The 27,448-nt window shown below is 32.7% G+C and overlaps 7 non-coding genes across 7 annotated transcripts; all 7 read right to left on the reverse strand.

Moving 5' to 3' along the window:
• Nucleotides 1-72, reverse strand: TRNAP-AGG (transfer RNA proline (anticodon AGG)). Its single transcript has one exon. It is a non-coding gene; the product is annotated as a tRNA-Pro (tRNA).
• Nucleotides 73-2,578: 2,506 nt separating this feature from the next.
• TRNAP-AGG (transfer RNA proline (anticodon AGG)) lies at nucleotides 2,579-2,650 on the reverse strand. The gene has a single exon. It is a non-coding gene; the product is annotated as a tRNA-Pro (tRNA).
• Nucleotides 2,651-7,736: 5,086 nt separating this feature from the next.
• On the reverse strand, nucleotides 7,737-7,808 carry TRNAP-AGG (transfer RNA proline (anticodon AGG)). The gene has a single exon. It is a non-coding gene; the product is annotated as a tRNA-Pro (tRNA).
• A 3,795-nt stretch (nucleotides 7,809-11,603) lies between these two features.
• On the reverse strand, nucleotides 11,604-11,675 carry TRNAP-AGG (transfer RNA proline (anticodon AGG)). The gene has a single exon. It is a non-coding gene; the product is annotated as a tRNA-Pro (tRNA).
• Nucleotides 11,676-20,626: 8,951 nt separating this feature from the next.
• TRNAP-AGG (transfer RNA proline (anticodon AGG)) lies at nucleotides 20,627-20,698 on the reverse strand. Its single transcript has one exon. It is a non-coding gene; the product is annotated as a tRNA-Pro (tRNA).
• A 1,217-nt stretch (nucleotides 20,699-21,915) lies between these two features.
• Nucleotides 21,916-21,987, reverse strand: TRNAP-AGG (transfer RNA proline (anticodon AGG)). Its single transcript has one exon. It is a non-coding gene; the product is annotated as a tRNA-Pro (tRNA).
• Nucleotides 21,988-27,071: 5,084 nt separating this feature from the next.
• On the reverse strand, nucleotides 27,072-27,143 carry TRNAP-AGG (transfer RNA proline (anticodon AGG)). The gene has a single exon. It is a non-coding gene; the product is annotated as a tRNA-Pro (tRNA).
• Between the last annotated feature and the right edge of the window lie 305 nt (nucleotides 27,144-27,448).

Below are 27,448 nucleotides of genomic sequence, written 5' to 3' on the forward strand. Positions count from 1 at the left end.
GGGCTCATCCGGGATTTGAACCCGGTACCTCTCGCACCCTAAGCGAGAATCATACCCCTAGACCAACGAGCCACCTACCTGAAGATTTTTCTTTGGATTTTTCAATTGATTTTAAGAAAATAGCTTTTTGTTTTTAAAACACCATATACATTTATGTAAAAATTAATTTGTAGAATAAATAAAATATTTCCTTATGGTCCAGTAGATAGTTTTCTAAGGTATGCATATAGGAAATGTGACGGGACAAGATTTGTGAGTGCCTACAGAGTTTGGACTTCTCTCATGGACGAAGCTAAAGACTAGTCATATGCAATGTACAAATCATGCTTCCAGACACAGAAGAAAGGCAAAAGAATACCTTGCAATTTCATTTTTGAACTTTTTGTGTTTCAAAGTGAGACTATTCTTTTAAAACATTCAAAGCTATCTAGACAGAAGGGAACCTGCAGTTTTCCTGATATACCACAATACGGTTGAAATTTTAATAAGAATGCTCTTATTTGTAGTACAACTAAAATGTTTCCGTAAGATTCTATTGATAGTTTTTTATGTGTGCTTATTTGGAAAGTGCAGTGACAAGATATAAAAATGGCGACAGAGTTTGGACTTGTCTGATCGATAAAACCCAAGACTTGTAAAAAGCTATGTGTAAATCATGCATAAATAGAAGAAAGGCAATAGGAAAATGATGAAGGCAAGATTCATAAGTATGTACAAATTCTATTGGGAGTATGGCAAAAACAAAACTCAGTTGATGCTATTGACTTAGCCAATTGAGAAAATCAGATATATATAAACCATGAGATGCACCGTAAAAAGAAAGAGAGGGCTTGTCAGGGAATTGAACCAGGGACCTGTCGCGCCCAAAACGAAAATCATAGAATCATCAAGTAAGCATGTTTTATTTGATATCTTAACCAATTTTATGTGAAAATTATATTATTTTAAAGCAGTCACTAATGTGTACAAGGAGGAAATATTAGCATAAATAAAATATTTCCTAATAGTCAATAATTTTCTAAGTATACTTGCTTGAAAATTGCTGTACAAAGTTTTATGATGCCCAGCAGAGTTTTTCTGATGGATAAAACCCAAGACATGTCACATGCTGTGTGCAGATAAGTACTTACAAATAATTTTAGCAGTTTGACAAAAAACAAAATTCAATTGTGCAAATTAGTAAATACAATCTATTTTGAGAGTTTTGAAAAAACAACATTCAGTTGAAATTCACTCAGGAAATTGACTACAATAAGATAATAGAACCATTTCAAAGAATCTGCAAATTTGGGCTCATCCAGGATTTGAACCCAGGACCTCTCACACCCTAAGCGAGAATCATACCCCTAGACCAACGAGCCACCTACCTGAAGATTTTTCTTTGGATTTTTCAATTGATTTTTAGAAAATAGCTTTTTGTTTTTAAAACACCATATACATTTATGTAAAAATGAATTTGTAGAATAAAATAAATATTTCCTTAAATTCCAGTAGATAGTTTTCTAAGGTATGCATATAGGAAAAGTGCAGGGACAAGATTTGTGAGTGCCTACAGAGTTTGGACTTCTCTCATGGACGAAGCTAAAGACTTGTCATATGCAATGTACAAATCATGCTTCCAGACACAGAAGAAAAGCAAAAGAAAACCTTGCAATTTCATTTTTGAACTTTTTGTGTTTCAAAGTGAGACTATTCTTTTAAAACATTCAAAGCTATCTAGACAGAAGGGAACCTGCAGTTTTCCTGATATACCACAATACGGTTGAAATTTTAATAAGTATGCTCTTATTTGTAGTACAACTAAAATGTTTCCGTAAGATTCTATTGATAGTTTTCTATGTGTGCTTATTTGGAAAGTGGAGTGACAAGATATAAAAATGGCGACAGAGTTTGGACTTGTCTGATCGATAAAACCCAAGACTTGTAAAAAGCTATGTGTAAATCATGCATAAATAGAAGAAAGGCAATAGGAAAATGATGAAGGCAAGATTCATAAGTATGTACAAATTCTATTGGGAGTATGGCAAAAACAAAACTCAGTTGATGCTATTGACTTAGCCAATTGAGAAAATCAGATATATATAAACCATGAGATGCACCGTAAAAAGAAAGAGAGGGCTCGTCAGGGAATTGAACCAGGGACCTGTCGCGCCCAAAACGAAAATCATAGAATCATCAAGAAAGCATGTTTTATTTGATATCTTAACCAATTTTATGTGAAAATTATATTATTTTAAAGAAGTCACTAATGTGTACAAGGAGGAAATATTAGCATAAATAAAATATTTCCTAATAGTCAATAATTTTCTAAGTATACTTGCTTGAAAATTGCTGTACAAAGTTTTATGATGCCCAGCAGAGTTTTTCTGATGGATAAAACCCAAGACATGTCACATGCTGTGTGCAGATAAGTACTTACAAATAATTTTAGCAGTTTGACAAAAAACAAAATTCAATTGTGCAAATTAGTAAATACAATCTATTTTGAGAGTTTTGAAAAAACAACATTCAGTTGAAATTCACTCAGGAAATTGACTACAATAAGATAATAGAACCATTTCAAAGAATCTGAAAATTTGGGCTCATCCGGGATTTGAACCCGGTACCTCTCGCACCCTAAGCGAGAATCATACCCCTAGACCAACGAGCCACCTACCTGAAGATTTTTCTTTGGATTTTTCAATTGATTTTTAGAAAATAGCTTTTTGTTTTTAAAACACCATATACATTTATGTAAAAATGAATTTGTAGAATAAAAAAAATATTTCCTTATATTCCAGTAGATAGTTTTCTAAGGTATGCATATAGGAAAAGTGCAGGGACAAGATTTGTGAGTGCCTACAGAGTTTGGACTTCTCTCATGGACGAAGCTAAATACTTGTCATATGCAATGTACAAATCATGCTTCCAGACACAGAAGAAAGGCAAAAGAAAACCTTGCAATTTCATTTTTGAACTTTTTGTGTTTCAAAGTGAGACTATTCTTTTAAAACATTCAAAGCTATCTAGACAGAAGGGAACCTTCAGTTTTCCTTATATACCACAATACGGTTGAAATTTTAATAAGTATGCTCTTATTTGTAGTACAACTAAAATGTTTCCATGAGATTCTATTGATAGTTTTCTATGTGTGCTTATTTGGAAAGTGCAGTGACAAGATATAAAAATGGCGACAGAGTTTGGACTTGTCTGATCGATAAAACCCAAGACTTGTAAAAAGCTATGTGTAAATCATGCATAAATAGAAGAAAGGCAATAGGAAAATGATGAAGGCAAGATTCATAAGTATGTACAAATTCTATTGGGAGTATGACAAAAACAAAACTCAGTTGATGCTATTGACTTAGCCAATTGAGAAAATCAGATATATATAAACCATGAGATGCACCGTAAAAAGAAAGAGAGGGCTCGTCAGGGAATTGAACCAGGGACCTGTCGCGCCCAAAACGAAAATCATAGAATCATCAAGTAAGCATGTTTTATTTGATATCTTAACCAATTTTATGTGAAAATTATATTATTTTAAAGCAGTCACTAATGTGTACAAGGAGGAAATATTAGCATAAATAAAATATTTCCAAATAGTCAATAATTTTCTAAGTATACTTGCTTGAAAATTGCTGTGCAAAGTTTTATGATGCCCAGCAGAGTTTTTCTGATGGATAAAACCCAAGACATGTCACATGCTGTGTGCAGATAAGTACTTACAAATAATTTTAGCAGTTTGACAAAAAACAAAATTCAATTGTGCAAATTAGTAAATACAATCTATTTTGAGAGTTTTGAAAAAACAACATTCAGTTGAAATTCACTCAGGAAATTGACTACAATAAGATAATAGAACCATTTCAAAGAATCTGAAAATTTGGGCTTGTTTGGGATTTGAACCCGGGACCTCTCACACCCTAAGCGAGAATCATACTCCTAGGCCAACAGGTCACCTACCTGAAAATTTTTCTTTGGATTTTTCAATTGATTTTAAGAAAATAGCTATTTGTTTTTAAAACACCATATACATTTATGTAAAAATTAATTTGTAGAATAAAAAAAATATTTCCTTATATTCCAGTAGATAGTTTTCTAAGGTATGCATATAGGAAAAGTGCAGGGACAAGATTTGTGAGTGCCTACAGAGTTTGGACTTCTCTCATGGACGAAGCTAAAGACTTGTCATATGCAATGTACAAATCATGCTTCCAGACACAGAAGAAAGGCAAAAGAAAACCTTGCAATTTCATTTTTGAACTTTTTGTGTTTCAAAGTGAGACTATTCTTTTAAAACATTCAAAGCTATCTAGACAGAAGGGAACCTTCAGTTTTCCTTATATACCACAATACGGTTGAAATTTTAATAAGTATGCTCTTATTTGTAGTACAACTAAAATGTTTCCATGAGATTCTATTGATAGTTTTCTATGTGTGCTTATTTGGAAAGTGCAGTGACAAGATATAAAAATGGCGACAGAGTTTGGACTTGTCTGATCGATAAAACCCAAGACTTGTAAAAAGCTATGTGTAAATCATGCATAAATAGAAGAAAGGCAATTGAAAAATGATGAAGGCAAGATTCATAAGTATGTACAAATTCTATTGGGAGTATGGCAAAAACAAAACTCAGTTGATGCTATTGACTTAGCCAATTGAGAAAATCAGATATATATAAACCATGAGATGCACCGTAAAAAAGAAAGAGAGGGCTCGTCAGGGAATTGAACCAGGGACCTGTCGCGCCCAAAACGAAAATCATAGAATCATCAAGTAAGCATGTTTTATTTGATATCTTAACCAATTTTATGTGAAAATTATATTATTTTAAAGCAGTCACTAATGTGTACAAGGAGGAAATATTAGCATAAATAAAATATTTCCTAATAGTCAATAATTTTCTAAGTATACTTGCTTGAAAATTGCTGTACAAAGTTTTATGATGCCCAGCAGAGTTTTTCTGATGGATAAAACCCAAGACATGACACATGCTGTGTGCAGATAAGTACTTACAAATAATTTTAGCAGTTTGACAAAAAACAAAAGTCAATTGTGCAAATTCGTAAATACAATCTATTTTGAGAGTTTTGAAAAAACAACATTCAGTTGAAATTCACTCAGGAAATTGACTACAATAAGATAATAGAACCATTTCAAAGAATCTGAAAATTTGGGCTTGTTTGGGATTTGAACCCGGGACCTCTCACACCCTAAGCGAGAATCATACTCCTAGGCCAACAGGTCACCTACCTGAAAATTTTTCTTTGGATTTTTCAATTGATTTTAAGAAAATAGCTATTTGTTTTTAAAACACCATATACATTTATGTAAAAATTAATTTGTAGAATAAAAAAAATATTTCCTTATATTCCAGTAGATAGTTTTCTAAGGTATGCATATAGGAAAAGTGCAGGGACAAGATTTGTGAGTGCCTACAGAGTTTGGACTTCTCTCATGGATGAAGCTAAAGACTTGTCATATGCAATGTACAAATCATGCTTCCAGACACAGAAGAAAGGCAAAAGAAAACCTTGCAATTTCATTTTTGAACTTTTTGTGTTTCAAAGTGAGACTATTCTTTTAAAACATTCAAAGCTATCTAGACAGAAGGGAACCTTCAGTTTTCCTTATATACCACAATACGGTTGAAATTTTAATAAGTATGCTCTTATGTGTAGTACAACTAAAATGTTTCCATGAGATTCTATTGATAGTTTTCTATGTGTGCTTATTTGGAAAGTGCAGTGACAAGATATAAAAATGGCGACAGAGTTTGGACTTGTCTGATCGATAAAACCCAAGACTTGTAAAAAGCTATGTGTAAATCATGCATAAATAGAAGAAAGGCAATAGGAAAATGATGAAGGCAAGATTCATAAGTATGTACAAATTCTATTGGGAGTATGGCAAAAACAAAACTCAGTTGATGCTATTGACTTAGCCAATTGAGAAAATCAGATATATATAAACCATGAGATGCACCGTAAAAAAGAAAGAGAGGGCTCGTCAGGGAATTGAACCAGGGACCTGTCGCGCCCAAAATGAAAATCATAGAATCATCAAGTAAGCATGTTTTATTTGATATCTTAACCAATTTTATGTGAAAATTATATTATTTTAAAGCAGTCACTAATGTGTACAAGGAGGAAATATTAGCATAAATAAAATATTTCCTAATAGTCAATAATTTTCTAAGTATACTTGCTTGAAAATTGCTGTACAAAGTTTTATGATGCCCAGCAGAGTTTTTCTGATGGATAAAACCCAAGACATGACACATGCTGTGTGCAGATAAGTACTTACAAATAATTTTAGCAGTTTGACAAAAAACAAAAGTCAATTGTGCAAATTCGTAAATACAATCTATTTTGAGAGTTTTGAAAAAACAACATTCAGTTGAAATTCACTCAGGAAATTGACTACAATAAGATAATAGAACCATTTCAAAGAATCTGAAAATTTGGGCTTGTTTGGGATTTGAACCCGGGACCTCTCACACCCTAAGCGAGAATCATACCCCTAGGCCAACAGGTCACCTACCTGAAAATTTTTCTTTGGATTTTTCAATTGATATTAAGAAAATAGCTATTTGTTTTTAAAACACCATATACATTTATGTAAAAATTAATTTGTAGAATAAAAAAAATATTTCCTTATATTCCAGTAGATAGTTTTCTAAGGTATGCATATAGGAAAAGTGCAGGGACAAGATTTGTGAGTGCCTACAGAGTTTGGACTTCTCTCATGGACGAAGCTAAAGACTTGTCATATGCAATGTACAAATCATGCTTCCAGACACAGAAGAAAGGCAAAAGAAAACCTTGCAATTTAATTTTTGAACTTTTTGTGTTTCAAAGTGAGACTATTCTTTTAAAACATTCAAAGCTATCTAGACAGAAGGGAACCTGCAGTTTTCCTGATATACCACAATACAGTTGAAATTTTAATAAGTATTCTCTTATTTGTAGTACAACTAAAATGTTTCCGTAAGATTCTATTGATAGTTTTCTATGTGTGCTTATTTGGAAAGTGCAGTGACAAGATATAAAAATGGTGACAGAGTTTGGACTTGTCTGATCGATAAAACCCAAGACTTGTAAAAAACTATGTGGAAATCATGCATAAATAGAAGAAAGGCAATAGGAAAATGATGAAGGCAAGATTCATAAGTATGTACAAATTCTATTGGGAGTATGGCAAAAACAAAACTCAGTTGATGCTATTGACTTAGCCAATTGAGAAAATCAGATATATATAAACCATGAGATGCACCGTAAAAAGAAAGAGAGGGCTTGTCAGGGAATTGAACCAGGGACCTGTCGCGCCCAAAACGAAAATCATAGAATCATCAAGTAAGCATGTTTTATTTGATATCTTAACCAATTTTATGTGAAAATTATATTATTTTAAAGCAGTCACTAATGTGTACAAGGAGGAAATATTAGCATAAATAAAATATTTCCTAATAGTCAATAATTTTCTAAGTATACTTGCTTGAAAATTGCTGTGCAAAGTTTTATGATGCCCAGCAGAGTTTTTCTGATGGATAAAACCCAAGACATGTCACATGCTGTGTGCAGATAAGTACTTACAAATAATTTTAGCAGTTTGACAAAAAACAAAATTCAATTGTGCAAATTAGTAAATACAATCTATTTTGAGAGTTTTGAAAAAACAACATTCAGTTGAAATTCACTCAGGAAATTGACTACAATAAGATAATAGAACCATTTCAAAGAATCTGAAAATTTGGGCTCATCCAGGATTTGAACCCGGGACCTCTCGCACCCTAAGCGAGAATCATACCCCTAGACCAATGAGCCACCTACCTGAAGATTTTTCTTTGGATTTTTCAATTGATTTTTAGAAAATAGCTTTTTGTTTTTAAAACACCATATACATTTATGTAAAAATGAATTTGTAGAATAAAAAAAATATTTCCTTATATTCCAGTAGATAGTTTTCTAAGGTATGCATATAGGAAAAGTGCAGGGACAAGATTTGTGAGTGCCTACAGAGTTTGGACTTCTCTCATGGACGAAGCTAAAGACTTGTCATATGCAATGTACAAATCATGCTTCCAGACACAGAAGAAAGGCAAAAGAATACCTTGCAATTTCATTTTTGAACTTTTTGTGTTTCAAAGTGAGACTATTCTTTGAAAACATTCAAAGCTATCTAGACAGAAGGGAACCTGCAGTTTTCCTGATATACCACAATACGGTTGAAATTTTAATAAGAATGCTCTTATTTGTAGTACAACTAAAATGTTTCCGTAAGATTCTATTGATAGTTTTCTATGTGTGCTTATTTGGAAAGTGCAGTGACAAGATATAAAAATGGCGACAGAGTTTGGACTTGTCTGATCGATAAAACCCAAGACTTGTAAAAAGCTATGTGTAAATCATGCATAAATAGAAGAAAGGCAATAGGAAAATGATGAAGGCAAGATTCATAAGTATGTACAAATTCTATTGGGAGTATGGCAAAAACAAAACTCAGTTGATGCTATTGACTTAGCCTATTGAGAAAATCAGATATATATAAACCATGAGATGCACCGTAAAAAGAAAGAGAGGGCTCGTCAGGGAATTGAACCAGGGACCTGTCGCGCCCAAAACGAAAATCATAGAATCATCAAGTAAGCATGTTTTATTTGATATCTTAACCAATTTTATGTGAAAATTATATTATTTTAAAGCAGACACTAATGTGTACAAGGAGGAAATATTAGCAGAAATAAAATATTTCCTAATAGTCAATAATTTTCTAAGTATACTTGCTTGAAAATTGCTGTACAAAGTTTTATGATGCCCAGCAGAGTTTTTCTGATGGATAAAACCCAAGACATGTCACATGCTGTGTGCAGATAAGTACTTACAAATAATTTTAGCAGTTTGACAAAAAACAAAATTCAATTGTGCAAATTAGTAAATGCAATCTATTTTGAGAGTTTTGAAAAAACAACATTCAGTAGAAATTCACTCAGGAAATTGACTACAATAAGATAATAGAACCATTTCAAAGAATCTGAAAATTTGGGCTTATCCGGGATTTGAACCCAGGACCTCTCGCACCCTAAGTGAGAATCATACCCCTAGACCAACGAGCCACCTACCTGAAGATTTTTCTTTGGATTTTACAATTGATTTTTAGAAAATAGCTTTTTGTTTTTAAAACACCATATACATTTATGTAAAAATGAATTTGTAGAATAAAAAAAATATTTCCTTATGGTCCAGTAGATAGTTTTCTAAGGTATGCATATAGGAAAAGTGCAGGGACAAGATTTGTGAGTGCCTACAGAGTTTGGACTTCTCTCATGGACGAAGCTAAAGACTTGTCATATGCAATGTACAAATCATGCTTCCAGACACAGAAGAAAGGCAAAAGAAAACCTTGCAATTTCATTTTTGAACTTTTTGTGTTTCAAAGTGAGACTATTCTTTTAAAACATTCAAAGCTATCTAGACAGAAGGGAACCTGCAGTTTTCCTGATATACCACAATACGGTTGAAATTTGAATAAGAATGCTCTTATTTGTAGTACAACTAAAATGTTTCCGTAAGATTCTATTGATAGTTTTTTATGTGTGCTTATTTGGAAAGTGCAGTGACAAGATATAAAAATGGCGACAGAGTTTGGACTTGTCTGATCGATAAAACCCAAGACTTGTAAAAAGCTATGTGTAAATCATGCATAAATAGAAGAAAGGCAATAGGAAAATGATGAAGACAAGATTCATAAGTATGTACAAATTCTATTGGGAGTATGGCAAAAACAAAACTCAGTTGATGCTATTGACTTAGCCAATTGAGAAAATCAGATATATATAAACCATGAGATGCACCGTAAAAAGAAAGAGAGGGCTTGTCAGGGAATTGAACCAGGGACCTGTCGCGCCCAAAACGAAAATCATAGAATCATCAAGTAAGCATGTTTTATTTGATATCTTAACCAATTTTATGTGAAAATTATATTATTTTAAAGCAGTCACTAATGTGTACAAGGAGGAAATATTAGCATAAATAAAATATTTCCTAATAGTCAATAATTTTCTAAGTATACTTGCTTGAAAATTGCTGTACAAAGTTTTATGATGCCCAGCAGAGTTTTTCTGATGGATAAAACCCAAGACATGTCACATGCTGTGTGCAGATAAGTACTTACAAATAATTTTAGCAGTTTGACAAAAAACAAAATTCAATTGTGCAAATTAGTAAATACAATCTATTTTGAGAGTTTTGAAAAAACAACATTCAGTTGAAATTCACTCAGGAAATTGACTACAATAAGATAATAGAACCTTTTCAAAGAATCTGAAAAATTGGGCTCATCCAGGATTTGAACCCAGGACCTCTCACACCCTAAGCAAGAATCATACCCCTAGACCAACGAGCCACCTACCTGAAGATTTTTCTTTGGATTTTTCAATTGATTTTAAGAAAATAGTTTTTTGTTTTTAAAACACCATATACATTTATGTAAAAATTAATTTGTAGAATAAATAAAATATTTCCTTATGGTCCAGTAGATAGTTTTCTAAGGTATGCATATAGGAACAGTGCCGGGACAAGATTTGTGAGTGCCTACAGAGTTTGGACTTCTCTCATGGACGAAGCTAAAGACTTGTCATATGCAATGTACAAATCATGCTTCCAGACACAGAAGAAAGGCAAAAGAAAACCTTGCAATTTCATTTTTGAACTTTTTGTGTTTCAAAGTGAGACTATTCTTTTAAAACATTCAAAGCTTTCTAGACAGAAGGGAACCTGCAGTTTTCCTGATATACCACAATACGGTTGAAATTTTAATAAGTATGCTCTTATTTGTAGTACAACTAAAATGTTTTCGTAAGATTCTATTGATAGTTTTCTATGTGTGCTTATTTGGAAAGTGCAGTGACAAGATATAAAAATGGCGACAGAGTTTGGACTTGTCTGATCGATAAAACCCAAGACTTGTAAAAAGCTATGTGTAAATCATGCATAAATAGAAGAAAGGCAATAGGAAAATGATGAAGGCAAGATTCATAAGTATGTACAAATTCTATTGGGAGTATGACAAAAACAAAACTCAGTTGATGCTATTGACTTAGCCAATTGAGAAAATCAGATATATATAAACCATGAGATGCACCGTAAAAAGAAAGAGAGGGCTCGTCAGGGAATTGAACCAGGGACCTGTCGCGCCCAAAACGAAAATCATAGAATCATCAAGTAAGCATGTTTTATTTGATATCTTAACCAATTTTATGTGAAAATTATATTATTTTAAAGCAGTCACTAATGTGTACAAGGAGGAAATATTAGCATAAATAAAATATTTCCAAATAGTCAATAATTTTCTAAGTATACTTGCTTGAAAATTGCTGTGCAAAGTTTTATGATGCCCAGCAGAGTTTTTCTGATGGATAAAACCCAAGACATGTCACATGCTGTGTGCAGATAAGTACTTACAAATAATTTTAGCAGTTTGACAAAAAACAAAATTCAATTGTGCAAATTAGTAAATACAATCTATTTTGAGAGTTTTGAAAAAACAACATTCAGTTGAAATTCACTCAGGAAATTGACTACAATAAGATAATAGAACCATTTCAAAGAATCTGAAAATTTGGGCTCATCCAGGATTTGAACCCGGGACCTCTCGCACCCTAAGCGAGAATCATACCCCTAGACCAATGAGCCACCTACCTGAAGATTTTTCTTTGGATTTTTCAATTGATTTTTAGAAAAAAGCTTTTTGTTTTTAAAACACCATATACATTTATGTAAAAATGAATTTGTAGAATAAAAAAAATATTTCCTTATATTCCAGTAGATAGTTTTCTAAGGTATGCATATAGGAAAAGTGCAGGGACAAGATTTGTGAGTGCCTACAGAGTTTGGACTTCTCTCATGGACGAAGCTAAAGACTTGTCATATGCAATGTACAAATCATGCTTCCAGACACAGAAGAAAGGCAAAAGAATACCTTGCAATTTCATTTTTGAACTTTTTGTGTTTCAAAGTGAGACTATTCTTTGAAAACATTCAAAGCTATCTAGACAGAAGGGAACCTGCAGTTTTCCTGATATACCACAATACGGTTGAAATTTTAATAAGAATGCTCTTATTTGTAGTACAACTAAAATGTTTCCGTAAGATTCTATTGATAGTTTTCTATGTGTGCTTATTTGGAAAGTGCAGTGACAAGATATAAAAATGGCGACAGAGTTTGGACTTGTCTGATCGATAAAACCCAAGACTTGTAAAAAGCTATGTGTAAATCATGCATAAATAGAAGAAAGGCAATAGGAAAATGATGAAGGCAAGATTCATAAGTATGTACAAATTCTATTGGGAGTATGGCAAAAACAAAACTCAGTTGATGCTATTGACTTAGCCTATTGAGAAAATCAGATATATATAAACCATGAGATGCACCGTAAAAAGAAAGAGAGGGCTCGTCAGGGAATTGAACCAGGGACCTGTCGCGCCCAAAACGAAAATCATAGAATCATCAAGTAAGCACGTTTTATTTGATATCTTAACCAATTTTATGTGAAAATTATATTATTTTAAAGCAGACACTAATGTGTACAAGGAGGAAATATTAGCAGAAATAAAATATTTCCTAATAGTCAATAATTTTCTAAGTATACTTGCTTGAAAATTGCTGTACAAAGTTTTATGATGCCCAGCAGAGTTTTTCTGATGGATAAAACCCAAGACATGTCACATGCTGTGTGCAGATAAGTACTTACAAATAATTTTAGCAGTTTGACAAAAAACAAAATTCAATTGTGCAAATTAGTAAATGCAATCTATTTTGAGAGTTTTGAAAAAACAACATTCAGTAGAAATTCACTCAGGAAATTGACTACAATAAGATAATAGAACCATTTCAAAGAATCTGAAAATTTGGGCTTATCCGGGATTTGAACCCAGGACCTCTCGCACCCTAAGTGAGAATCATACCCCTAGACCAACGAGCCACCTACCTGAAGATTTTTCTTTGGATTTTACAATTGATTTTTAGAAAATAGCTTTTTGTTTTTAAAACACCATATACATTTATGTAAAAATGAATTTGTAGAATAAAAAAAATATTTCCTTATGGTCCAGTAGATAGTTTTCTAAGGTATGCATATAGGAAAAGTGCAGGGACAAGATTTGTGAGTGCCTACAGAGTTTGGACTTCTCTCATGGACGAAGCTAAAGACTTGTCATATGCAATGTACAAATCATGCTTCCAGACACAGAAGAAAGGCAAAAGAAAACCTTGCAATTTCATTTTTGAACTTTTTGTGTTTCAAAGTGAGACTATTCTTTTAAAACATTCAAAGCTATCTAGACAGAAGGGAACCTGCAGTTTTCCTGATATACCACAATACGGTTGAAATTTGAATAAGAATGCTCTTATTTGTAGTACAACTAAAATGTTTCCGTAAGATTCTATTGATAGTTTTTTATGTGTGCTTATTTGGAAAGTGCAGTGACAAGATATAAAAATGGCGACAGAGTTTGGACTTGTCTGATCGATAAAACCCAAGACTTGTAAAAAGCTATGTGTAAATCATGCATAAATAGAAGAAAGGCAATAGGAAAATGATGAAGACAAGATTCATAAGTATGTACAAATTCTATTGGGAGTATGGCAAAAACAAAACTCAGTTGATGCTATTGACTTAGCCAATTGAGAAAATCAGATATATATAAACCATGAGATGCACCGTAAAAAGAAAGAGAGGGCTTGTCAGGGAATTGAACCAGGGACCTGTCGCGCCCAAAACGAAAATCATAGAATCATCAAGTAAGCATGTTTTATTTGATATCTTAACCAATTTTATATGAAAATTATATTATTTTAAAGCAGTCACTAATGTGTACAAGGAGGAAATATTAGCATAAATAAAATATTTCCTAATAGTCAATAATTTTCTAAGTATACTTGCTTGAAAATTGCTGTACAAAGTTTTATGATGCCCAGCAGAGTTTTTCTGATGGATAAAACCCAAGACATGTCACATGCTGTGTGCAGATAAGTACTTACAAATAATTTTAGCAGTTTGACAAAAAACAAAATTCAATTGTGCAAATTAGTAAATACAATCTATTTTGAGAGTTTTGAAAAAACAACATTCAGTTGAAATTCACTCAGGAAATTGACTACAATAAGATAATAGAACCTTTTCAAAGAATCTGAAAAATTGGGCTCATCCAGGATTTGAACCCAGGACCTCTCACACCCTAAGCAAGAATCATACCCCTAGACCAACGAGCCACCTACCTGAAGATTTTTCTTTGGATTTTTCAATTGATTTTAAGAAAATAGTTTTTTGTTTTTAAAACACCATATACATTTATGTAAAAATTAATTTGTAGAATAAATAAAATATTTCCTTATGGTCCAGTAGATAGTTTTCTAAGGTATGCATATAGGAACAGTGCCGGGACAAGATTTGTGAGTGCCTACAGAGTTTGGACTTCTCTCATGGACGAAGCTAAAGACTTGTCATATGCAATGTACAAATCATGCTTCCAGACACAGAAGAAAGGCAAAAGAAAACCTTGCAATTTCATTTTTGAACTTTTTGTGTTTCAAAGTGAGACTATTCTTTTAAAACATTCAAAGCTTTCTAGACAGAAGGGAACCTGCAGTTTTCCTGATATACCACAATACGGTTGAAATTTTAATAAGTATGCTCTTATTTGTAGTACAACTAAAATGTTTTCGTAAGATTCTATTGATAGTTTTCTATGTGTGCTTATTTGGAAAGTGCAGTGACAAGATATAAAAATGGCGACAGAGTTTGGACTTGTCTGATCGATAAAACCCAAGACTTGTAAAAAGCTATGTGTAAATCATGCATAAATAGAAGAAAGGCAATAGGAAAATGATGAAGGCAAGATTCATAAGTATGTACAAATTCTATTGGGAGTATGACAAAAACAAAACTCAGTTGATGCTATTGACTTAGCCAATTGAGAAAATCAGATATATATAAACCATGAGATGCACCGTAAAAAGAAAGAGAGGGCTCGTCAGGGAATTGAACCAGGGACCTGTCGCGCCCAAAACGAAAATCATAGAATCATCAAGTAAGCATGTTTTATTTGATATCTTAACCAATTTTATGTGAAAATTATATTATTTTAAAGCAGTCACTAATGTGTACAAGGAGGAAATATTAGCATAAATAAAATATTTCCAAATAGTCAATAATTTTCTAAGTATACTTGCTTGAAAATTGCTGTGCAAAGTTTTATGATGCCCAGCAGAGTTTTTCTGATGGATAAAACCCAAGACATGTCACATGCTGTGTGCAGATAAGTACTTACAAATAATTTTAGCAGTTTGACAAAAAACAAAATTCAATTGTGCAAATTAGTAAATACAATCTATTTTGAGAGTTTTGAAAAAACAACATTCAGTTGAAATTCACTCAGGAAATTGACTACAATAAGATAATAGAACCATTTCAAAGAATCTGAAAATTTGGGCTTGTCTGGGATTTGAACCCGGGACCTCTCACACCCTAAGCGAGAATCATACCCCTAGGCCAACAGGTCACCTACCTGAAAATTTTTCTTTGGATTTTTCAATTGATTTTAAGAAAATAGCTATTTGTTTTTAAAACACCATATACATTTATGTAAAAATGAATTTGTAGAATAAAAAAAATATTTCCTTATATTCCAGTAGATAGTTTTCTAAGGTATGCATATAGGAAAAGTGCAGGGACAAGATTTGTGAGTGCCTACAGAGTTTGGACTTCTCTCATGGACGAAGCTAAAGACTTGTCATATGCAATGTACAAATCATGCTTCCAGACACAGAAGAAAGGCAAAAGAATACCTTGCAATTTCATTTTTGAACTTTTTGTGTTTCAAAGTGAGACTATTCTTTGAAAACATTCAAAGCTATCTAGACAGAAGGGAACCTGCAGTTTTCCTGATATACCACAATACGGTTGAAATTTTAATAAGAATGCTCTTATTTGTAGTACAACTAAAATGTTTCCGTAAGATTCTATTGATAGTTTTCTATGTGTGCTTATTTGGAAAGTGCAGTGACAAGATATAAAAATGGCGACAGAGTTTGGACTTGTCTGATCGATAAAACCCAAGACTTGTAAAAAGCTATGTGTAAATCATGCATAAAAAGAAGAAAGGCAATAGGAAAATGATGAAGGCAAGATTCATAAGTATGTACAAATTCTATTGGGAGTATGGCAAAAACAAAACTCAGTTGATGCTATTGACTTAGCCTATTGAGAAAATCAGATATATATAAACCATGAGATGCACCGTAAAAAGAAAGAGAGGGCTCGTCAGGGAATTGAACCAGGGACCTGTCGCGCCCAAAACGAAAATCATAGAATCATCAAGTAAGCATGTTTTATTTGATATCTTAACCAATTTTATGTGAAAATTATATTATTTTAAAGCAGACACTAATGTGTAGAAGGAGGAAATATTAGCAGAAATAAAATATTTCCTAATAGTCAATAATTTTCTAAGTATACTTGCTTGAAAATTGCTGTACAAAGTTTTATGATGCCCAGCAGAGTTTTTCTGATGGATAAAACCCAAGACATGTCACATGCTGTGTGCAGATAAGTACTTACAAATAATTTTAGCAGTTTGACAAAAAACAAAATTCAATTGTGCAAATTAGTAAATGCAATCTATTTTGAGAGTTTTGAAAAAACAACATTCAGTTGAAATTCACTCAGGAAATTGACTACAATAAGATAATAGAACCATTTCAAAGAATCTGAAAATGTGGGCTTATCCAGGATTTGAACCCGGGACCTCGCGCACCCTAAGCGAGAATCATACCCCTAGACCAACGAGCCACCTACCTGAAGATTTTTCTTTGGATTTTACAATTGATTTTTAGAAAATAGCTTTTTGTTTTTAAAACACCATATACATTTATGTAAAAATGAATTTGTAGAATAAAAAAAATATTTCCTTATGGTCCAGTAGATAGTTTTCTAAGGTATGCATATAGGAAACGTGCAGGGACAAGATTTGTGAGTGCCTACAGAGTTTGGACTTCTCTCATGGACGAAGCTAAAGACTTGTCATATGCAATGTACAAATCATGCTTCCAGACACAGAAGAAAGGCAAAAGAAAACCTTGCAATTTCATTTTTGAACTTTTTGTGTTTCAAAGTGAGACTATTCTTTTAAAACATTCAAAGCTATCTAGACAGAAGGGAACCTGCAGTTTTCCTGATATACCACAATACGGTTGAAATTTTAATAAGTATGCTCTTATTTGTAGTACAACTAAAATGTTTCCGTAAGATTCTATTGATAGTTTTCTATGTGTGCTTATTTGGAAAGTGCAGTGACAAGATATAAAAATGGCGACAGAGTTTGGACTTGTCTGATCGATAAAACCCAAGACTTGTAAAAAGCTATGTGTAAATCATGCATAAAAAGAAGAAAGGCAATAGGAAAATGATGAAGGCAAGATTCATAAGTATGTACAAATTCTATTGGGAGTATGGCAAAAACAAAACTCAGTTGATGCTATTGACTTAGCCTATTGAGAAAATCAGATATATATAAACCATGAGATGCACCGTAAAAAGAAAGAGAGGGCTCGTCAGGGAATTGAACCAGGGACCTGTCGCGCCCAAAACGAAAATCATAGAATCATCAAGTAAGCATGTTTTATTTGATATCTTAACCAATTTTATGTGAAAATTATATTATTTTAAAGCAGACACTAATGTGTAGAAGGAGGAAATATTAGCAGAAATAAAATATTTCCTAATAGTCAATAATTTTCTAAGTATACTTGCTTGAAAATTGCTGTACAAAGTTTTATGATGCCCAGCAGAGTTTTTCTGATGGATAAAACCCAAGACATGTCACATGCTGTGTGCAGATAAGTACTTACAAATAATTTTAGCAGTTTGACAAAAAACAAAATTCAATTGTGCAAATTAGTAAATGCAATCTATTTTGAGAGTTTTGAAAAAACAACATTCAGTTGAAATTCACTCAGGAAATTGACTACAATAAGATAATAGAACCATTTCAAAGAATCTGAAAATGTGGGCTTATCCAGGATTTGAACCCGGGACCTCGCGCACCCTAAGCGAGAATCATACCCCTAGACCAACGAGCCACCTACCTGAAGATTTTTCTTTGGATTTTACAATTGATTTTTAGAAAATAGCTTTTTGTTTTTAAAACACCATATACATTTATGTAAAAATGAATTTGTAGAATAAAAAAAATATTTCCTTATGGTCCAGTAGATAGTTTTCTAAGGTATGCATATAGGAAACGTGCAGGGACAAGATTTGTGAGTGCCTACAGAGTTTGGACTTCTCTCATGGACGAAGCTAAAGACTTGTCATATGCAATGTACAAATCATGCTTCCAGACACAGAAGAAAGGCAAAAGAAAACCTTGCAATTTCATTTTTGAACTTTTTGTGTTTCAAAGTGAGACTATTCTTTTAAAACATTCAAAGCTATCTAGACAGAAGGGAACCTGCAGTTTTCCTGATATACCACAATACGGTTGAAATTTTAATAAGTATGCTCTTATTTGTAGTACAACTAAAATGTTTCCGTAAGATTCTATTGATAGTTTTCTATGTGTGCTTATTTGGAAAGTGCAGTGACAAGATATAAAAATGGCGACAGAGTTTGGACTTGTCTGATCGATAAAACCCAAGACTTGTAAAAAGCTATGTGTAAATCATGCATAAATAGAAGAAAGGCAATAGGAAAATGATGAAGGCAAGATTCATAAGTATGTACAAATTCTATTGGGAGTATGGCAAAAACAAAACTCAGTTGATGCTATTGACTTAGCCAATTGAGAAAATCAGAAATATATAAACCATGAGATGCACCGTAAAAAGAAAGAGAGGGCTCGTCAGGGAATTGAACCAGGGACCTGTCGTGCCCAAAACGAAAATCATAGAATCATCAAGTAAGCATGTTTTATTTGATATCTTAACCAATTTTATGTGAAAATTATATTATTTTAAAGCAGTCACTAATGTGTACAAGGAGGAAATATTAGCATAAATAAAATATTTCCTAATAGTCAATAATTTTCTAAGTATACTTGCTTGAAAATTGCTGTACAAAGTTTTATGATGCCCAGCAGAGTTTTTCTGATGGATAAAACCCAAGACATGTCACATGCTGTGTGCAGATAAGTACTTACAAATAATTTTAGCAGTTTGACAAAAAACAAAATTCAATTGTGCAAATTAGTAAATACAATCTATTTTGAGAGTTTTGAAAAAACAACATTCAGTTGAAATTCACTCAGGAAATTGACTACAATAAGATAATAGAACCATTTCAAAGAATCTGAAAATTTGGGCTCGTCTGGGATTTGAACCCGGGACCTCTCGCACCCTAAGTGAGAATCATACCCCTAGGCCAACAGGCCACCTACCTTAAAATTTTTCTTTGGATTTTTCAATTGATTTTAAGAAAATAGCTTTTTGTTTTTAAAACACCATATACATTTATATAAAAATTAATTTGTAGAATAAATAAAATATTTCCTTATGGTCCAGTAGATAGTTTTCTAAGGTATGCATATAGGAAATGTGACGGGACAAGATTTGTGAGTGCCTACAGAGTTTGGACTTCTCTCATGGACGAAGCTAAAGACTAGTCATATGCAATGTACAAATCATGCTTCCAGACACAGAAGAAAGGCAAAAGAATACCTTGCAATTTCATTTTTGAACTTTTTGTGTTTCAAAGTGAGACTATTCTTTTAAAACATTCAAAGCTATCTAGACAGAAGGGAACCTGCAGTTTTCCTGATATACCACAATACGGTTGAAATTTGAATAAGAATGCTCTTATTTGTAGTACAACTAAAATGTTTCCGTAAGATTCTATTGATAGTTTTTTATGTGTGCTTATTTGGAAAGTGCAGTGACAAGATATAAAAATGGCGACAGAGTTTGGACTTGTCTGATCGATAAAACCCAAGACTTGTAAAAAGCTATGTGTAAATCATGCATAAATAGAAGAAAGGCAATAGGAAAATGATGAAGGCAAGATTCATAAGTATGTACAAATTCTATTGGGAGTATGGCAAAAACAAAACTAAGTTGATGCTATTGACTTAGCCTATTGAGAAAATCAGATATATATAAACCATGAGATGCACCGTAAAAAGAAAGAGAGGGCTCGTCAGGGAATTGAACCAGGGACCTGTCGCGCCCAAAACAAAAATCATAGAATCATCAAGTAAGCATGTTTTATTTGATATCTTAACCAATTTTATGTGAAAATTATATTATTTTAAAGCAGACACTAATGTGTACAAGGAGGAAATATTAGCAAAAATAAAATATTTCCTAATAGTCAATAATTTTCTAAGTATACTTGCTTGAAAATTGCTGTACAAAGTTTTATGATGCCCAGCAGAGTTTTTCTGATGGATAAAACCCAAGACATGTCACATGCTGTGTGCAGATAAGTACTTACAAATAATTTTAGCAGTTTGACAAAAAACAAAATTCAATTGTGCAAATTAGTAAATACAATCTATTTTGAGAGTTTTGAAAAAACAACATTCAGTTGAAATTCTCTCAGGAAATTGACTACAATAAGATAATAGAACCATTTCAAAGAATCTGAAAAATTGGGCTCATCCAGGATTTGAACCCGGGACCTCTCGCACCCTAAGCAAGAATCATACCCCTAGACCAACGAGCCACCTACCTTAAAATTTTTCTTTGGATTTTTCAATTGATTTTAAGAAAATAGCTTTTTGTTTTTAAAACACCATATACATTTATATAAAAATTAATTTGTAGAATAAATAAAATATTTCCTTATGGTCCAGTAGATAGTTTTCTAAGGTATGCATATAGGAAATGTGACGGGACAAGATTTGTGAGTGCCTACAGAGTTTGGACTTCTCTCATGGACGAAGCTAAAGACTAGTCATATGCAATGTACAAATCATGCTTCCAGACACAGAAGAAAGGCAAAAGAATACCTTGCAATTTCATTTTTGAACTTTTTGTGTTTCAAAGTGAGACTATTCTTTTAAAACATTCAAAGCTATCTAGACAGAAGGGAACCTGCAGTTTTCCTGATATACCACAATACGGTTGAAATTTGAATAAGAATGCTCTTATTTGTAGTACAACTAAAATGTTTCCGTAAGATTCTATTGATAGTTTTTTATGTGTGCTTATTTGGAAAGTGCAGTGACAAGATATAAAAATGGCGACAGAGTTTGGACTTGTCTGATCGATAAAACCCAAGACTTGTAAAAAGCTATGTGTAAATCATGCATAAATAGAAGAAAGGCAATAGGAAAATGATGAAGGCAAGATTCATAAGTATGTACAAATTCTATTGGGAGTATGGCAAAAACAAAACTAAGTTGATGCTATTGACTTAGCCTATTGAGAAAATCAGATATATATAAACCATGAGATGCACCGTAAAAAGAAAGAGAGGGCTCGTCAGGGAATTGAACCAGGGACCTGTCGCGCCCAAAACAAAAATCATAGAATCATCAAGTAAGCATGTTTTATTTGATATCTTAACCAATTTTATGTGAAAATTATATTATTTTAAAGCAGACACTAATGTGTACAAGGAGGAAATATTAGCAAAAATAAAATATTTCCTAATAGTCAATAATTTTCTAAGTATACTTGCTTGAAAATTGCTGTACAAAGTTTTATGATGCCCAGCAGAGTTTTTCTGATGGATAAAACCCAAGACATGTCACATGCTGTGTGCAGATAAGTACTTACAAATAATTTTAGCAGTTTGACAAAAAACAAAATTCAATTGTGCAAATTAGTAAATACAATCTATTTTGAGAGTTTTGAAAAAACAACATTCAGTTGAAATTCTCTCAGGAAATTGACTACAATAAGATAATAGAACCATTTCAAAGAATCTGAAAAATTGGGCTCATCCAGGATTTGAACCCGGGACCTCTCGCACCCTAAGCAAGAATCATACCCCTAGACCAACGAGCCACCTACCTGAAGATTTTTCTTTGGATTTTTCAATTGATTTTTAGAAAATAGCTTTTTGTTTTTAAAACACCATATACATTTATGTAAAAATGAATTTGTAGAATAAAAAAAATATTTCCTTAAATTCCAGTAGATAGTTTTCTAAGGTATGCATATAGGAAAAGTGCAGGGACAAGATTTGTGAGTGCCTACAGAGTTTGGACTTCTCTCATGGACGAAGCTAAAGACTTGTCATATGCAATGTACAAATCATGCTTCCAGACAGAGAAGAAAGGCAAAAGAAAACCTTGCAATTTCATTTTTGAACTTTTTGTGTTTCAAAGTGAGACTATTCTTTTAAAACATTCAAAGCTATCTAGACAGAAGGGAACCTGCAGTTTTCCTGATATACCACAATACGGTTGAAATTTTAATAAGTATGCTCTTATTTGTAGTACAACTAAAATGTTTCCGTAAGATTCTATTGATAGTTTTCTATGTGTGCTTATTTGGAAAGTGCAGTGACAAGATATAAAAATGGCGACAGAGTTTGGACTTGTCTGATCGATAAAACCCAAGACTTGTAAAAAGCTATGTGTAAATCATGCATAAATAGAAGAAAGGCAATAGGAAAATGATGAAGGCAAGATTCATAAGTATGTACAAATTCTATTGGGAGTATGGCAAAAACAAAACTCAGTTGATGCTATTGACTTAGCCAATTGAGAAAATCAGATATATATAAACCATGAGATGCACCGTAAAAAGAAAGAGAGGGCTCGTCAGGGAATTGAACCAGGGACCTGTCGCGCCCAAAACGAAAATCATAGAATCATCAAGAAAGCATGTTTTATTTGATATCTTAACCAATTTTATGTGAAAATTATATTATTTTAAAGCAGTCACTAATGTGTACAAGGAGGAAATATTAGCATAAATAAAATATTTCCTACTAGTCAATAATTTTCTAAGTATACTTGCTTGAAAATTGCTGTACAAAGTTTTATGATGCCCAGCAGAGTTTTTCTGATGGATAAAACCCAAGACATGTCACATGCTGTGTGCAGATAAGTACTTACAAATAATTTTAGCAGTTTGACAAAAAACAAAATTCAATTGTGCAAATTAGTAAATACAATCTATTTTGAGAGTTTTGAAAAAACAACATTCAGTTGAAATTCACTCAGGAAATTGACTACAATAAGATAATAGAACCATTTCAAAGAATCTGAAAATTTGGGCTCGTCTGGGATTTGAACTCGGGACCTCTCACACCCTAAGTGAGAATCATACCCTTAGGCCAACAGGCCACCTACCGGAAAATTTTTCTTTGGATTTTACAATTGATTTTTAGAAAATAGCTTTTTGTTTTTAAAACACCATATACATTTATGTAAAAATGAATTTATAGAATAAAAAAAATATTTCCTTATGGTCCAGTAGATAGTTTTCTAAGGTATGCATATAGGAAACGTGCAGGGACAAGATTTGTGAGTGCCTACAGAGTTTGGACTTCTCTCATGGACGAAGCTAAAGACTTGTCATATGCAATGTACATATCATGCTTCCAGACACAGAAGAAAGGCAAAAGAAAACCTTGCAATTTCATTTTTGAACTTTTTGTGTTTCAAAGTGAGACTATTCTTTTAAAACATTCAAAGCTATCTAGACAGAAGGGAACCTGCAGTTTTCCTGATATACCACAATACGGTTGAAATTTTAATAAGTATGCTCTTATTTGTAGTACAACTAAAATGTTTCCGTAAGATTCTATTGATAGTTTTCTATGTGTGCTTATTTGGAAAGTGCAGTGACAAGATATAAAAATGGCGACAGAGTTTGGACTTGTCTGATCGATAAAACCCAAGACTTGTAAAAAGCTATGTGTAAATCATGCATAAATAGAAGAAAGGCAATAGGAAAATGATGAAGGCAAGATTCATAAGTATGTACAAATTCTATTGGGAGTATGGCAAAAACAAAACTCAGTTGATGCTATTGACTTAGCCAATTGAGAAAATCAGAAATATATAAACCATGAGATGCACCGTAAAAAGAAAGAGAGGGCTCGTCAGGGAATTGAACCAGGGATCTGTCGTGCCCAAAACGAAAATCATAGAATCATCAAGTAAGCATGTTTTATTTGATATCTTAACCAATTTTATGTGAAAATTATATTATTTTAAAGCAGTCACTAATGTGTACAAGGAGGAAATATTAGCATAAATAAAATATTGCCTAATAGTCAATAATTTTCTAAGTATACTTGCTTGAAACTTGCTGTACAAAGTTTTATGATGCCCAGCAGAGTTTTTCTGATGGATAAAACCCAAGACATGTCACATGCTGTGTGCAGATAAGTACTTACAAATAATTTTAGCAGTTTGACAAAAAACAAAATTCAATTGTGCAAATTAGTAAATACAATCTATTTTGAGAGTTTTGAAAAAACAACATTCAGTTGAAATTCACTCAGGAAATTGACTACAATAAGATAATAGAACCTTTTCAAAGAATCTGAAAACTTGGGCTTGTCTGAGATTTGAACCCGGGACCTCTCACACCCTAAGCGAGAATCATACCCCTAGGCCAACAGGCCACCTACCCGAAAATTTTTCTTTGGATTTTTCAATTGATTTTAAGAAAATAGCCTTTTCTTTTTAAAGCACCATATACATTTATGTAAAAATTAATTTGTAGAATAAAGAAAATATTTCCTTATATTCCAGTAGATAGTTTTCTAAGGTATGCATATAGGAAAAGTGCAGGGACAAGATTTGTGAGTGCCTACAGAGTTTAGACTTCTCTCATGGACAAAGCTAAAGACTTGTCATATGCAATGTACAAATCATGCTTCCAGACACAGAAGAAAGGCAAAAGAAAACCTTGCAATTTCATTTTTGAACTTTTTGTGTTTCAAAGTGAGACTATTCTTTTAAAACATTCAAAGCTATCTAGACAGAAGGGAACCTGCAGTTTTCCTGATATACCACAATACGGTTGAAATTTTAATAAGTATGCTCTTATTTGTAGTACAACTAAAATGTTTCCGTAAGATTCTATTGATAGTTTTCTATGTGTGCTTATTTGGAAAGTGCAGTGACAAGATATAAAAATGGCGACAGAGTTTGGACTTGTCTGATCGATAAAACCCAAGACTTGTAAAAAGCTATGTGTAAATCATGCATAAATAGAAGAAAGGCAATAGGAAAATGATGAAGGCAAGATTCATAAGTATGTACAAATTCTATTGGAAGTATGGCAAAAACAAAACTCAGTTGATGCTATTGACTTAGCCAATTGAGAAAATCAGAAATATATAAACCATGAGATGCACCGTAAAAAGAAAGAGAGGGCTCGTCAGGGAATTGAACCAGGGATCTGTCGTGCCCAAAACGAAAATCATAGAATCATCAAGTAAGCATGTTTTATTTGATATCTTAACCAATTTTATGTGAAAATTATATTATTTTAAAGCAGTCACTAATGTGTACAAGGAGGAAATATTAGCATAAATAAAAAATTTCCTAATAGTCAATAATTTTCTAAGTATACTTGCTTGAAAATTGCTGTACAAAGTTTTATGATGCCCAGCAGAGTTTTTCTGATGGATAAAACCCAAGACATGTCACATGCTGTGTGCAGATAAGTACTTACAAATAATTTTAGCAGTTTGACAAAAAACAAAATTCAATTGTGCAAATTAGTAAATACAATCTATTTTGAGAGTTTTGAAAAAACAACATTCAGTTGAAATTCACTCAGGAAATTGACTACAATAAGATAATAGAACCATTTCAAAGAATCTGAAAACTTGGGTTTGTCTGAGATTTGAACCCAGGACCTCTCACACCCTAAGCGAGAATCATACCCCTAGGCCAACAGGCCACCTACCTGAAAATTTTTCTTTGGATTTTTCAATTGATTTTAAGAAAACAGCCTTTTCTTTTTAAAGCACCATATACATTTATGTAAAAATTAATTTGTAGAATAAAGAAAATATTTCCTTATATTCCAGTAGATAGTTTTCTAAGGTATGCATATAGGAAAAGTGCAGGGACAAGATTTGTGAGTGCCTACAGAGTTTAGACTTCTCTCATGGACAAAGCTAAAGACTTGTCATATGCAATGTACAAATCATGCTTCCAGACACAGAAGAAAGGCAAAAGAAAACCTTGCAATTTCATTTTTGAACTTTTTGTGTTTCAAAGTGAGACTATTCTTTTAAAACATTCAAAGCTATCTAGACAGAAGGGAACCTGCAGTTTTCCTGATATACCACAATACGGTTGAAATTTTAATAAGTATGCTCTTATTTGTAGTACAACTAAAATATTTCCGTAAGATTCTATTGATAGTTTTCTATGTGTGCTTATTTGGAAAGTGCAGTGACAAGATCTAAAAATGGCGACAGAGTTTGGACTTGTCTGATCGATAAAACCCAAGACTTGTAAAAAACTATGTGTAAATCATGCATAAATAGAAGAAAGGCAATAGGAAAATGATGAAGGCAAGATTCATAAGTATGTACAAATTCTATTGGGAGTATGGCAAAAACAAAACTCAGTTGATGCTATTGACTTAGCCAATTGAGAAAATCAGATATATATAAACCATGAGATGCACCGTAATAAGAAAGAGAGGGCTCGTCAGGGAATTGAACCAGGGACCTGTCGCGCCCAAAACGAAAATCATAGAATCATCAAGTAAGCATGTTTTATTTGATATCTTAACCAATTTTATGTGAAAATTATATTATTTTAAAGCAGTCACTAATGTGTACAAGGAGGAAATATTAGCATAAATAAAATATTTCCAAATAGTCAATAATTTTCTAAATATACTTGCTTGAAAATTGCTGTGCAAAGTTTTATGATGCCCAGCAGAGTTTTTCTGATGGATAAAACCCAAGACATGTCACATGCTGTGTGCAGATAAGTACTTACAAATAATTTTAGCAGTTTGACAAAAAACAAAATTCAATTGTGCAAATTAGTAAATACAATCTATTTTGAGAGTTTTGAAAAAACAACATTCAGTTGAAATTCACTCAGGAAATTGACTACAATAAGATAATGGAACCATTTCAAAGAATCTGAAAAAATGGGCTCATCCGGGATTTGAACCCGGGACCTCTCGCACCCTAAGCGAGAATCATACCCCTAGACCAACGAGCCACCTACCTGAAGATTTTTCTTTGGATTTTTCAATTGATTTTTAGAAAATAGATTTTTGTTTTTAAAACACCATATACATTTATGTAAAAATGAATTTGTAGAATAAAAAAAATATTTCTTTATATTCCAGTAGATAGTTTTCTAAGGTATGCATATAGGAAAAGTGCAGGGACAAGATTTGTGAGTGCCTACAGAGTTTGGGCTTCTCTCACGGACGAAGCTAAAGACTTGTCATTTGCAATGTACAAATCATGCTTCCAGACACAGAAGAAAGGCAAAAGAAAACCTTGCAATTTAATTTTTGA

The sequence above is a fragment of the Taudactylus pleione genome, unplaced genomic scaffold (assembly GCF_031769625.1).
Source record: "Taudactylus pleione unplaced genomic scaffold, aTauple2 ptg000192l, whole genome shotgun sequence".
Taxonomy (NCBI): Eukaryota; Metazoa; Chordata; class Amphibia; order Anura; family Myobatrachidae; genus Taudactylus; species Taudactylus pleione.